The 12,017-nt window shown below is 30.8% G+C and overlaps 1 protein-coding gene across 1 annotated transcript in view; it reads left to right on the forward strand.

Moving 5' to 3' along the window:
- LOC140435031 (adhesion G protein-coupled receptor E3-like) overlaps positions 1–12,017 on the forward strand; it is a 799,910-nt gene that overhangs the window by 497,898 nt on the left and 289,995 nt on the right. The window lies entirely within an intron of this gene.

The raw sequence follows: 12,017 nt of genomic DNA on the forward strand, positions 1-12,017 counted from the left end.
TTGATGAAGTAAGACCTTTGATTATTCGTAATGATGAAGATTCAGATGAATCAGATAGTGAGTCAGATAGTGATGATACCTGTCCATAGATTAAGACGTAGATAGAAAAATTAACACAAAAGGGTACCAACCACAAAAAAAAACAAAAAAAAAATAAAACAGAAACCGCATGCAGGAGAGAGCCGGAGGGAGGCGGCCCGACGCTCTTGAATGCAAGCACCAAAAAAATTAGATTAGCAAGTAAAGTAGATTAAGGACATGACTGGACGAATGACTGGATATTAGACGACGGATGAAACGATTCGATGCTTGCTCGCTCTCGACTGCACTTGGTGCAGAAAAGGGAAAGCAAGTATCGGCAAACACAACCATCATTAGACCGCCGAACAATTGCTTTGACCGGTAGTGATAAAGCCAAATGGGCTAACCTACCACTTAAATGTAAATACACGGAGATCTCCCATTGCCTGACTGGGGATACCGCGAAATAGTCGAGATCTGGCTCCAAAGACCAGGGGGCGGAGGAAAGCCGGGGCTGGTTGTACCGCAGGAGAACAACCTACCTCGGTGGGTTTGGGAAGGTGTGTGTGGGAAGTAGGAATAAGTCTTTGTTTTATATAGATATATATTTTTATAGATATATGTATAAAATATATAAAAATAAAAATATAATACAAAATTTTGAACACCCAGTATTAACATTGGCAAATTTGTTTATGCTTAAATAAAAATAGAGTTTAGTACGCGCTGAAAACAATTTTTGTTTTTTAAGCATAAATATTAACCACAATATTAATTTTTGAAGTTGCATGTGTAATATGAAAAATTTTTCAAAAACTTTAAATATCTCAAAAACGGCTATTTTTTAGAGAATGGTATCCCAATAAAAATCGATCCAGAATTTTACGTAGATTCTAAAAAAAATAACAAAAAGCACAGTTTCTATTTAAAATAAGAAACTTAATGGCGACTTTTGGTACAACCGGAAGTGCTAGAAGAATGCAAATATTTAAAAAATAAAGAATGTTTTGCATAACCCATTATTCCAAGTTTGCAGAAACCAGTGACGACCAGAACTTTGAAAACTTGTAACCAACATGTTGCGTGAATGACCCTGTATATTTCATACTCAATGTTTATCAATTTACATTATGATATTCAATTATAAAACATCCCTAATGTCGTATTATCAAATTAAGAAAACATTTTTAATTTGAGAACCGCTGACTACCTGAGGCAAATCTGAACAGACACTTTTATTAGTTATGCGACAGGCTAAAACGATCCTACTATATTTAGTATGCATATAACATCAGAGTACAACTCTATTTACAAAATATTTTACTGGGCCTTAAATTGGACAAGTTTATTACTCTGATGTCTTATACTTTCAACATTTGATCTTTTAGTTTTAATTAGATAATAAAGACGTACATTTATATATTTTTCCGCTACCGCTTTTATTAATAATGGTCTGTGATTATCTAATCCTGACTGATCAAACGTATACTTGATTAAATTTATAAATACATTACTATTTACAAATTGTTTAACCATATTAATAACAATTGCTTCAGCTGATATATGTTTAAAATTTAAATCTATTATTTTATTTTTTATAATTTTTTCAGATTTTAAACCAATATCGAATACATCTGTTGAAGGATATTGTAAACCAGCTTTGTTTTTTTTATAAAAGAAAAAAAGTATAGATCTTTTGTTGAACTAATTAATGCATTAGAACATGCAGTACAAACTATTTTTGTTTTTAACGAGTGAACAACATGACCTGCTATATAGGCAACTACATACTTTGCATATTCACTCAGAGTATCTGGCAAGTAATCATGATCCATCATAACATCTACTTCATTATAATAAGCTGGATCTTTCGATTAGATTCTAAAATCTCTTGATGATTTATTTATTTGCAAGATGGGATCACATTTTAGTATGGACACTTTTTCTATGAAATGAACTAACTCGATGGGGTTACCTTTTCTTATTTCGTTTTAAACTAAAAATAAAATCAAAATGCGAAAAATGTTAAGAATTTTTATGTTTGTTGATTTCTGCAAAATATTGAATATTGAAATACAAAATGGGTAAATAGTTTTTAACAGAAATACAAAACAGAAGTTTATTTCATTTTTTTGGAAATTTTTATTTGGAGCCTGAGAAGCCCCAAAAGCGCTAAAAGTGTGTTTTTAAACAAGGCCCACAAATTTCAATACTTCTCTAATGGGTACTGTTTTGAAAAGAAAAGTTCCGACCAGAAAAACATATGATTTATTTCTAAACCTTTCACCTCACATTCATTACATAATTTTAATTACCGCATAATTTTTATGCGGTAATTACACACGGAGATAAAAATCGCTTGTATATATTGTACTTTTTGTTTCTTGGAAATTTCAATCGACCCATTTTCATAGCAACTATAAAAACAACGTCTATTTAATTTTAAGAGTTTTACAATATTTCAGCTTTTAAACTTTTTTCGAGCCGATAAGTTCTTGAAATTTGCAAAGTTTAAAAGTTGGTTAGGGAAACTTAAGTCTTTTCTACGAAGTCAGTGTTTATTTTTCTGTTCAAGTAAAGCTTTCAAACCTTTAGTAATGGAAAGGTCTACGATTTGGATGAAACACAAGAAACTTCGATTTTCTCTCGATAGTGAATGATCTCGAAGAGTTTCTATGTAAAAAGTTTTCGATAGTAAACGCTAAAAAAAATATAACGTAAATTTGAACTTTTTTTCAATTCAGCAATATGTTTAGCAATTAATTCAGCAATTAATTATTTTTAAAGATTTTAACACGATAACTGTACTTTGATTTTTAAATTACTAGGTACACACTACAGAACGGATACTAGAAACTGAAGAATAGCCATATCAAAATAAAATTTTGGAGCGGCTTTGAATACAGTAGACGTTAATTGATAGATTTTATTGCGAACTTTACAGAATATTTGGCAATAGGAATTTTTTAGATTATTCTGGTAATTGTATTAATCAGTGCCAAAGAACAGCCTGGAAACAACATTGCTAAAAACAATAATAAGTCGTGCTGACAATTAATAGCAATCTTAGCCATAAGTCGAAATGCAGATCACAGGGTAATCCATCTAGCTTTATAAAGTTTTATTGAAATTTATTGATTTTAACCTAATCCTCGCCTTAAAGTGTTGGAATATATTAAAATTGTGTTTTAATTAATAGAATACAATAAAATAGTATTTAAAACTAGTATAATTATTGTTGTATTATTAAAATTATGTAAAAATTATGCTAATAATTTTAGTGTTTAGTTTTTTTTTGAGAGATAGCTGGTTATCAATTTTTCAAATTAGGCTAATAATGCACTTAACAGTTTAACCCTTATCCAGGCAAGGTGGGTCCAACGGGCCCCAAGCTCCTAAAATAATTATATTGAATTACAGTGAAAGTAGATAGTGCGAATAAAATGTCCCGAAAACCATTATCAGCTACAGGACTGCAAGATATTGCTAATAATTTATGTGATTCCGATTATAAAGAATCTCCTAAAGTAGGTGGCATTGAAAGTGACTCTAAAATTGAAAGAAGAATGAATAATAATAATAATAAAACTTTAATCATCCTTGTACATTATTTACATAATATAGGACACGTCAAAGTAAAAAGAAACGTTAAAGACTACCTATACAATATAAACATACACATAAATATAGAAACAACATACAACATATCTAAGACATAAATTCCGATACACTATAAAAACATGACTCGATGAGATAAGTCTTCAATTTATTCTTAAATGCCCTATCATCATCTGCTTCACTTTTTAATTTGGATGGGAGCTGATTAAAAAACCTTACGCCGCTATAATAAGGGTTTTTTTCAAACATAAAAGTGTAATGTTTATGAGTCCTAAAGAAATCTTTTTTTTTTCTGGTACGATAATTGTGTACATCTGAATTTGATTTCAATCTATTGATATTAGCTTTTGTATACAGAATACTTCTGTATATAAAAATTGAGGGAACAGTGAGTATTTGATATTTTCTAAAATGCTCTCTATACGTATGTCTATATAGTAAATTAAAAATCAAGCGAATTATGCGCTTTTGGGCTATAAAAACTTTCGAGACATTTGTTGCACTGCCCCATAGAACAATATTATATGACAAATGTGAATAGATGATAGCGTAATAAACATTAAGTTTCTGTTCCGTTGTAAATAAGTATTTGAGTTGCAAATAAGCATAGTATCCAGAATTAATTTTCGAACATACATGATTAATATGTACCTCCCAGCTCATATTACTGTTTAGATGTAGTCCTAAAAACTTTGTAGTGTCAGATAAAGTGATAAAATCATTGTCGACTTTGACAGAGAAATTTTCCTTTATTGGAGTTTTTATATAAAATTGCATACATACTGTTTTACTCGAATTTACTATTAAGGAGTTTTTTTCGCACCAAGACGTAAACTCATGGGCTAAGGTATTGAGTTTTAACCTCAATTCCTCAGCATTTTCTGCAGATGCCACCAAAGTCGTGTCATCAGCATACAAAGAAATATTTTCCGTACTCATATATGTAGGCATATCATTGATATAACACAGGACCCAGTATTGATCCTTGTGGAACGCCAAGAACAAGGTCATACAAATCTGATTGATAATGACCGACTTTGACATACATCTGTCGATATTCTAGATAGGACTGTATCCATTTTAAAAAATTACCTCGAAATCCAAGTCCGTTTAGTTTACAAATTGCTACATTTAAATTTATAGAGTCAAAAGCTTTAGTTAAATCAAAAAAGAGGTCTCCAACAAATTTCTTTTGATCTAATGAACTATAAATGAATTTAAAAAATGTTGTTGATGCACTCTCGGTTGATTTACCTCGAAGAAACCCATTTTGATATGAACTTATTATGTTATATTTACTAAGAAATGACAACATCCCTTTATGAATGCATTTTTCAATAACCTTATACAGACAGTTGGTACGGTAATTGGTCTATAATTTTCTTACACAGTTTTGTTTCCTTTTTTAAATATTGGGGAAACTATACCAATTTTCAAATCAGTGGGAAAAATACCCATCTCTACAGATTTATTTATTAAATCAGTTAACGGTTGAATAATGTATACGCTCATATGTTTAACTAGCGTTGTGGAAATGCAATCAATACCCACTGAATTTACATTTTTTAAGGATGAAATAGTCAATAGGATAGAAGAAGAATGTTTGGTCAACATTTAAGGTCGTATAGTTTTTAAATTGTGAATTTCCATATTTGGCATTTAATACATTTTTTGAAAATGATGAAAAGAATACGCCGAAAGCATTTGCCATCTCTTTTTTATCGTTTATGAAACTTCCTAAGTGTTCGATTTTTTCTGTTTTTATACTGTCTTTTTTTTCCAGTTTTGATATTAACTGTTTTCCAAATAAATTTTTGCTTTTGATGGTTATTTTTGTTGTGAAAAGTATTCTGGAAACAATGCTTTTTTGCTTCTTGAATTTCATGAGTATACTTCTTTTTGTCTTTTTTATATTTTAATTTTACATCAGGGTCTGTCGAATTTTTTGTCAACCAGAAAAGGTTTTTTAAATCAACTCTCATCTTTAAGATTTCGTTAGAAATCCAGTTGTTAGTATTATTTTAACTTAATTTTTTTACAACCATAGGACAACATATATCAATATGATACAATATAATATTTACATAAACAGTATAAGCAGAGTCAATATTGTCGAGATTTTCATAAACAACCTTAAAATCCTCATGATTCAACCTTGTTTGCAATGTTGATGTACTTGGTTCAGACAAATTTCTAAATGTTATAGTATTCGTTATGTCATTTGTGTGTAGCTACAAGTTCCCAAATTTCAGAGTGTGTAATTTTTGAAACTAAAAATGAAATTAACTGGAAGAGTCAACCACAACCGACAGGACGTATGCGATCCTGCGACATAATAAAAAACAAAGTACACAAAGTAATGTTAGCTCCTGGTCAAAGTATAGATGATCCTGTTGATTCCCTTTGTTTGTGGACGAAAAAATTGTAAACGAAATGGTGAAGTGTACAAATAAAGAAGCCCAAAAAGTCCTGGGGATAGAGATCTGAAAATATTGCGACTCTACAGAGCTATATGCCTTTATTAGACTACTACTAACTGCAGGGCACCTACGTGCCAATATTTATAATGTAGATACACTTTGGAGTAAGTTTTATTGACCTTATATATTTAAAGCTTCCATGGGGTTAAAACGATTCAAAAATTTGTTCAATTTGACGATAACCACACTAGCTCTGAACGAAGAAGGAACGAGAAAATAGCAACAATACGCGATGTGTGAAATCAAGTCAACCAAAACTTTTAGAAATACTATTTACCAGGAAAAAACACACCGGTAGATGAGCAACTTGTTCCGTATCGAGATGGGTGTCCTTTCAAGCAGTATATGCCTTCAAAACCAGATAAGTATAGCATGAAAATATGGTGGGCCTGTGGAATACCATATACAGGAAAAAACGGAAATACAGTAGCCAAAGGTCTTGCATCTCAAGCTGTAAAGCAACTCGTTGAGCCTTATTATAATTCCAAGAGGAATGTGACTTGCGATAACTATTTCACTGATCTTGCTTCTACACATGAATTACTGGCAAATTCACTAACTCCTGTGGGCACAGTGAAAAAAAATAAGATATTCGTTTCTAGGGAATTTTTACCAAACAAGAACCGTTTAGAGAAATCTTCAATTTTCGGATTCACTCCAAAAGCATCTTTTGTTTCTTATATTCCATAAAAACAAAGGGGTGTTTTAGTCCTGTCTACCATGCATCACAATGCTTACTGTGCAGATTATGTTGACAAAAAACCAGATATGATACTCTATTATAATAGTACAAAAGGTGGTGTCGATATGCTAGATCAAATGGTTCATTAATATATGTGCAAAAGACAGTTCGTCTTTTGCCTTTATGAATATTTTAGACTTGGCTGGGATAGCCTCATTTATTACTTGGACAAATTTACATTCAAAATGAAACGAAACCAAAAATGAAAAGCAAAGATTGTTTCTCACAGCGACAGTAGAACAACTAGTGTTGCCTTTAATTTTGAGAAGATAATCAATGGGACTACAATGGGAAACAGAACAGTGTATTAAAAAATTCTTATAAGAAGTTAAACCACACAATAAAAAGAATAAAAACGGGTGTGGCAGTCCAGTGGAACTGCCGGTGGAAGTTACACTTCTGTACAAGCATTCGTCGTTACAAATTTATTTGGGAGTCAATCTACACAATCATTAGATATGTAATGCTATAGGTGAGACATAGCAGAAAAAAAAACAGAATTAATAACAATTCACTAACAATTAATAAACAACTTTTGACCTGTAATAGGAGTATAGTAAATGAAGGATTAAATCAATATTTTGATGAAAATGTATATTTCTATTTTCATATACCTATGTATGAAAGGAGTTGAATGCATATGTAATGATTTCACAGATTCACTCCCATACAAATTTCCAACGTGGAGCGCGCGTATAGAAGTAGAACTTCAAAAATCTAAACACGTGGCCAAAAATTATGCACCGTTTTGCCGGAAAATCGAAAAAACTGTAGACCATTGGATTTTTATCAAATTTGGTTAATCGGCTATATTGGCGTCAATTTTGGACCGAGAGTCAAGCGAGTGCACATTTCCTACATAAAATTGCCGCTCGTTCTTCTGCCGTTCTCAGAATTTTCCTATATCTAACTGTTCGTAAGAAAAATTTCCACTTGGATGTCTGTATTCGCTGAAAATTTCGAGAAAATTAAAAGTGTATATTTGTTTAAAATTTGAATTTTTTCGAATAAGGGTGACTTGCTGATTGAAAAAATCTAAACATGTTGCTAAAAATTATGCACCGTTTTGCCGGAAAATCGAAAAAACTGTAGATTTTTTTATTCGATTTTTCCTCTTTTCCGGCAAACTAGGGTTAAGGGATAAGAAAAAAACACATGTTTGGAATAAGCTGGACCAAGTGCATTTACCAAAACATTAAACATAATTTTTTTTTTTGTAAAATTTGGAAAAAATTTTCCAAAGGGGGTAGGTACCCTTGGATTTTTATCAAATTTGGTTAATCGAACATATTGGCGTCAATTTTGGTCCAAGAGTCAAGTGAATACACATTTCCTACATGAAATTGGCCATTCGTGCTTCTGCCATACTCGGAATTTTCCTACATCTATCAGTTCGTGAGAAAAATTTCCCCTTGGACGTCTGTAATTGCTGAAAATTTCATGAAAATTAGAAGTGTATATTTTGTTTAAAATTTAAATTACTTCGATTAAGGTTGACTTGCTGATTAAAAAAATCTCAACACGTGGCCAGAAATTATGCACCGTTTTGCCAGAAAATCGAAAAAACTGTAGACCATTTGATTTTTATCAAATTTCGTTAATCGACTATATTGGCGTCAATTTTGGTCCAAGAGTCAAGCGAATGGACATTTCCTACATAAAATTGGCCGCTCGTTCTTCTGCCATACTCAGAATTTTCCTACATCCAACGGTTCGTGGAAAAAATTCCCACTTGGATGTCTGTATTTACTGAAAATTTCGTGAAAATTAAAAGTGTATATTTTGTTTAAAATTTGAATTTTTTCGATTAAGGGTGACTTGCTAAATAAAAAAATCTAAACACGTGGCCAGAAATTATGCACAGTTTTGCCGGAAAATCGAAAAAACTGTAGACCATTGGATTTTTATCAAATTTCGTCAATCGGCTATATTGGCGTCAATTTTGGGACAAGAGTCAAGCGAATGGACATCTCCTACATAAAATTGGCCGCTCGTTTTTCTGCCCTACTTAGAATTTTACTACATCTAACGGTTCGTGAGAAAAATTTCCACTTGAATGTCTGTATTTGTTGAAAATTTCGTGAAAATTAAAAGTGAATATATTGTTTGAAATTTGAATTATTTCGATTAAGGGTAACTTGTTGTTTAAAAAAAAATAAACATGTGGCTAGAAATTATGCACCATTTTGCCGAAAAATGGAAAAAACTGTAGACCATTGGATTTTTATCAAATTTCGTTAATTGGCTATGTTGGCGTCAATTTTGGGACGAGAGTCAAGCGAATGGACATTTCTTACATAAAATTGGCCGCTCGTTCTTCTGCCATACTCAGAATTTTCCTACATCTAACGGTTCGTGAGAAAAATTTCTACTTGGATGTAAGTATTCGTTGAAAATTTCGAGAAAATTAAAAGTGTATATTTTGGTTGAAATTTGAATTATTTCGATTAAGGGTGGTTTGCTGATTAAAAAAATCTAAACATGTGGCTAAAAATTATGCACGGTTTTGCCGGAAAATCGAAAAAATTGTACATTTTTTTTTCGATTTTTCCTCTTTTCCGACAAACTGGGGTTAAGAAATAAGAAAAAAAACACATGTTTGGAATAAGCTGGACCAGGTGCATGTAACAAAACATTAAACACAATTTTTTTTTGTAAAATTTGGAAAATTTTTTCCAAGGGGGTACCCTTGGATTTTTATCAAATTTGGTTAATCGGCTATATTGGCGTCAATTTTGGTCCAAGAGTCAAGCGAATACACATTTTCTACATAAAATTGGCCGCTCGTTCTTCTGCCATACTCGGAATTTTCCTACGTCTATCAGTTCGTTAGAAAAATTTCCCCTTGGATGTCTGTAATTGCTGAAAATTTCGTGAAAATTAGAAGGGTATATTTTATTTAAAATTTGAATTACTTCGATTAAGGGTGACTTGCTAAATAAAATAAAAACGGGTGTGGCAGTCCAGTGGAACTGCCGGTGGAATTTACACTTCTATACACACATTCGCCGTTACAAATTTACTTGGGAGTCAATCTGCACAATCAGTACATATGTAATGCTATAGGTAAGACATAGCAGAAAGAGAAACAGAATTAATTACAACTTACGAACAATTAATAAACAACTTTTGACCTGTAATAGGAGTATAGTAAATGAAGGATTGAATCAATATTTTAATGAAAATGTTTATTTTTATTTTCATATACCTATGTATGAAAGGAGTTGAATGCAAAATTTTTTTACACTTACTCTGCAGTAAAATTTATTGTTTATTTTGTTATTAATATAATAATACAATACAAATTAAAATGCAATATTCATAAGTATTTAAAAATGACAATAATATACATAAAAAAATACACTACAATACAGTGCAACATAATTCAATATAATAATACAATACAAATTAAAACGAAATATTCATAAGTATTTAAAAATGACAATAATACACATAACTTTTCTACTTACGTATATATGTTTAATTTACCATGTAATAATATTATTAAAAAAGTCCTCCCCCGACTGGGAATCGAACCCCGGTCTCCCGCGTGACAGGCGGAGATACTGACTACTATACTACCGAGGACATGACACAAACGTTTTTCAAAATTGACAGTTCTGGATCATACAGTGATTTATTGAGATTATTATTTTAAAATACAAAAGGCTAATATAATTATGAACATTTAATAAATAATACAAAACATATCACATAAATAATAATGTTATAAATTTTTATATTCGAGAGACGAAGAGAGAGAAAATATATCTTCGTCTCTTCCTTACTTATTATCTTACATATGTAATGATTTCACAGATTCACTCCCATACAAATTTCCAACGTGAAGCGCGCGTATAGAAGTATTACTTCAAAAAGCCTTTAGTTTTAACAAGGAAAAGGTATAACATCCAACAAAAAAGGACAGGAGTCTAATTAAAAACATTTGTAAGCAATGCAATAAAAAAAATGACTAATCTATTTTTATTGTTTCTTTTTAACCTAATACTTAATAATAATTTAATTTGTCATATCAATTTGCTATTCTAGTTGGGAATAAGCTAATATTGTGGCTTAGTCCCAACTAAAATACTTAATTGATATGACAAAGTATTGACAAAAGTTTTCTTACATTTTATTATTTAGTGCAAATCCTTCAGGTAGATGGCACCCGCGAGGTAGACAGCGTACTATAGTAGTACCTTTTTTTTAATCTAGACAATTTAAATTTAACTTTAATAAAAAATCAAAAAAGAATATTAGAAATATATGGGTAAATATGAATAGTACATTTAACAACAGTGGTTGGCCCAACAGACCCGAGTTGCCGGTCACGTAAGTAAAATGTGTTAGAAAATGTGTTGCCCGGGTTAGAAAAGATTACAGTAATGAAAAATAGCAATTCACAGACAACAGCCAATTCAGTTTTTTATTTTTCTGAAGCTATTTTCTTGTGGCATTTTAAAGTAATTACTATTTAAATGGGAATAAGCCACAATTAAAGGTTAAAGTACCTTTATTGACGTTTCAATTTCCACTTCGGAAATCGTTCTCAAATTATAAACATTAGTAAATTAAACAAAAAAACAAAATTTGTTTAATTTACTAATATTTCTATTTTGAGAACGATTTTAGAAGTGGAAATTGAAACGTCAATAAACGTACTTTAACCTTTAATTGTGGCTTATTTCCTTTTAAATAGTAATTACTTAAACAAATGTTAAATACATACGAAATTGACAATTATTATTAATAATTAGTTTTTTAATTATATGTTTTTAATTTATGTACAAAATGAATGTAGTATTGAGAACTGGGTTTCTAAAAATTCATCATAATTTATCTTTTCAATCCCAAACGGAAAACAAAGGGAAAATCTAGTACTGGCAAATCACGTTAGTCTTGTGGAAGAGCATGTAATTAAAAACAATAATAATAAAAGTTATGATATAAAAGCAAAAGTCATCAGGCAAGTTTCAGTTAGCTTGAAGCCTTGACATATCATTTAAGGTATATTATTTAAATTTTTCCTATTTCAATTGCATAAAAATGAAATTATGTGATATTTACTTTTTGATATTAATAGCACGAATCAATTTTTTTCTTTTCTGTAAGTTATATGTAATCTTTGGAAAACTACACTCACTATTTTTGCT

Source organism: Diabrotica undecimpunctata, chromosome 2, assembly GCF_040954645.1.
Source record: "Diabrotica undecimpunctata isolate CICGRU chromosome 2, icDiaUnde3, whole genome shotgun sequence".
Classification (NCBI taxonomy): domain Eukaryota; kingdom Metazoa; phylum Arthropoda; class Insecta; order Coleoptera; family Chrysomelidae; genus Diabrotica; species Diabrotica undecimpunctata.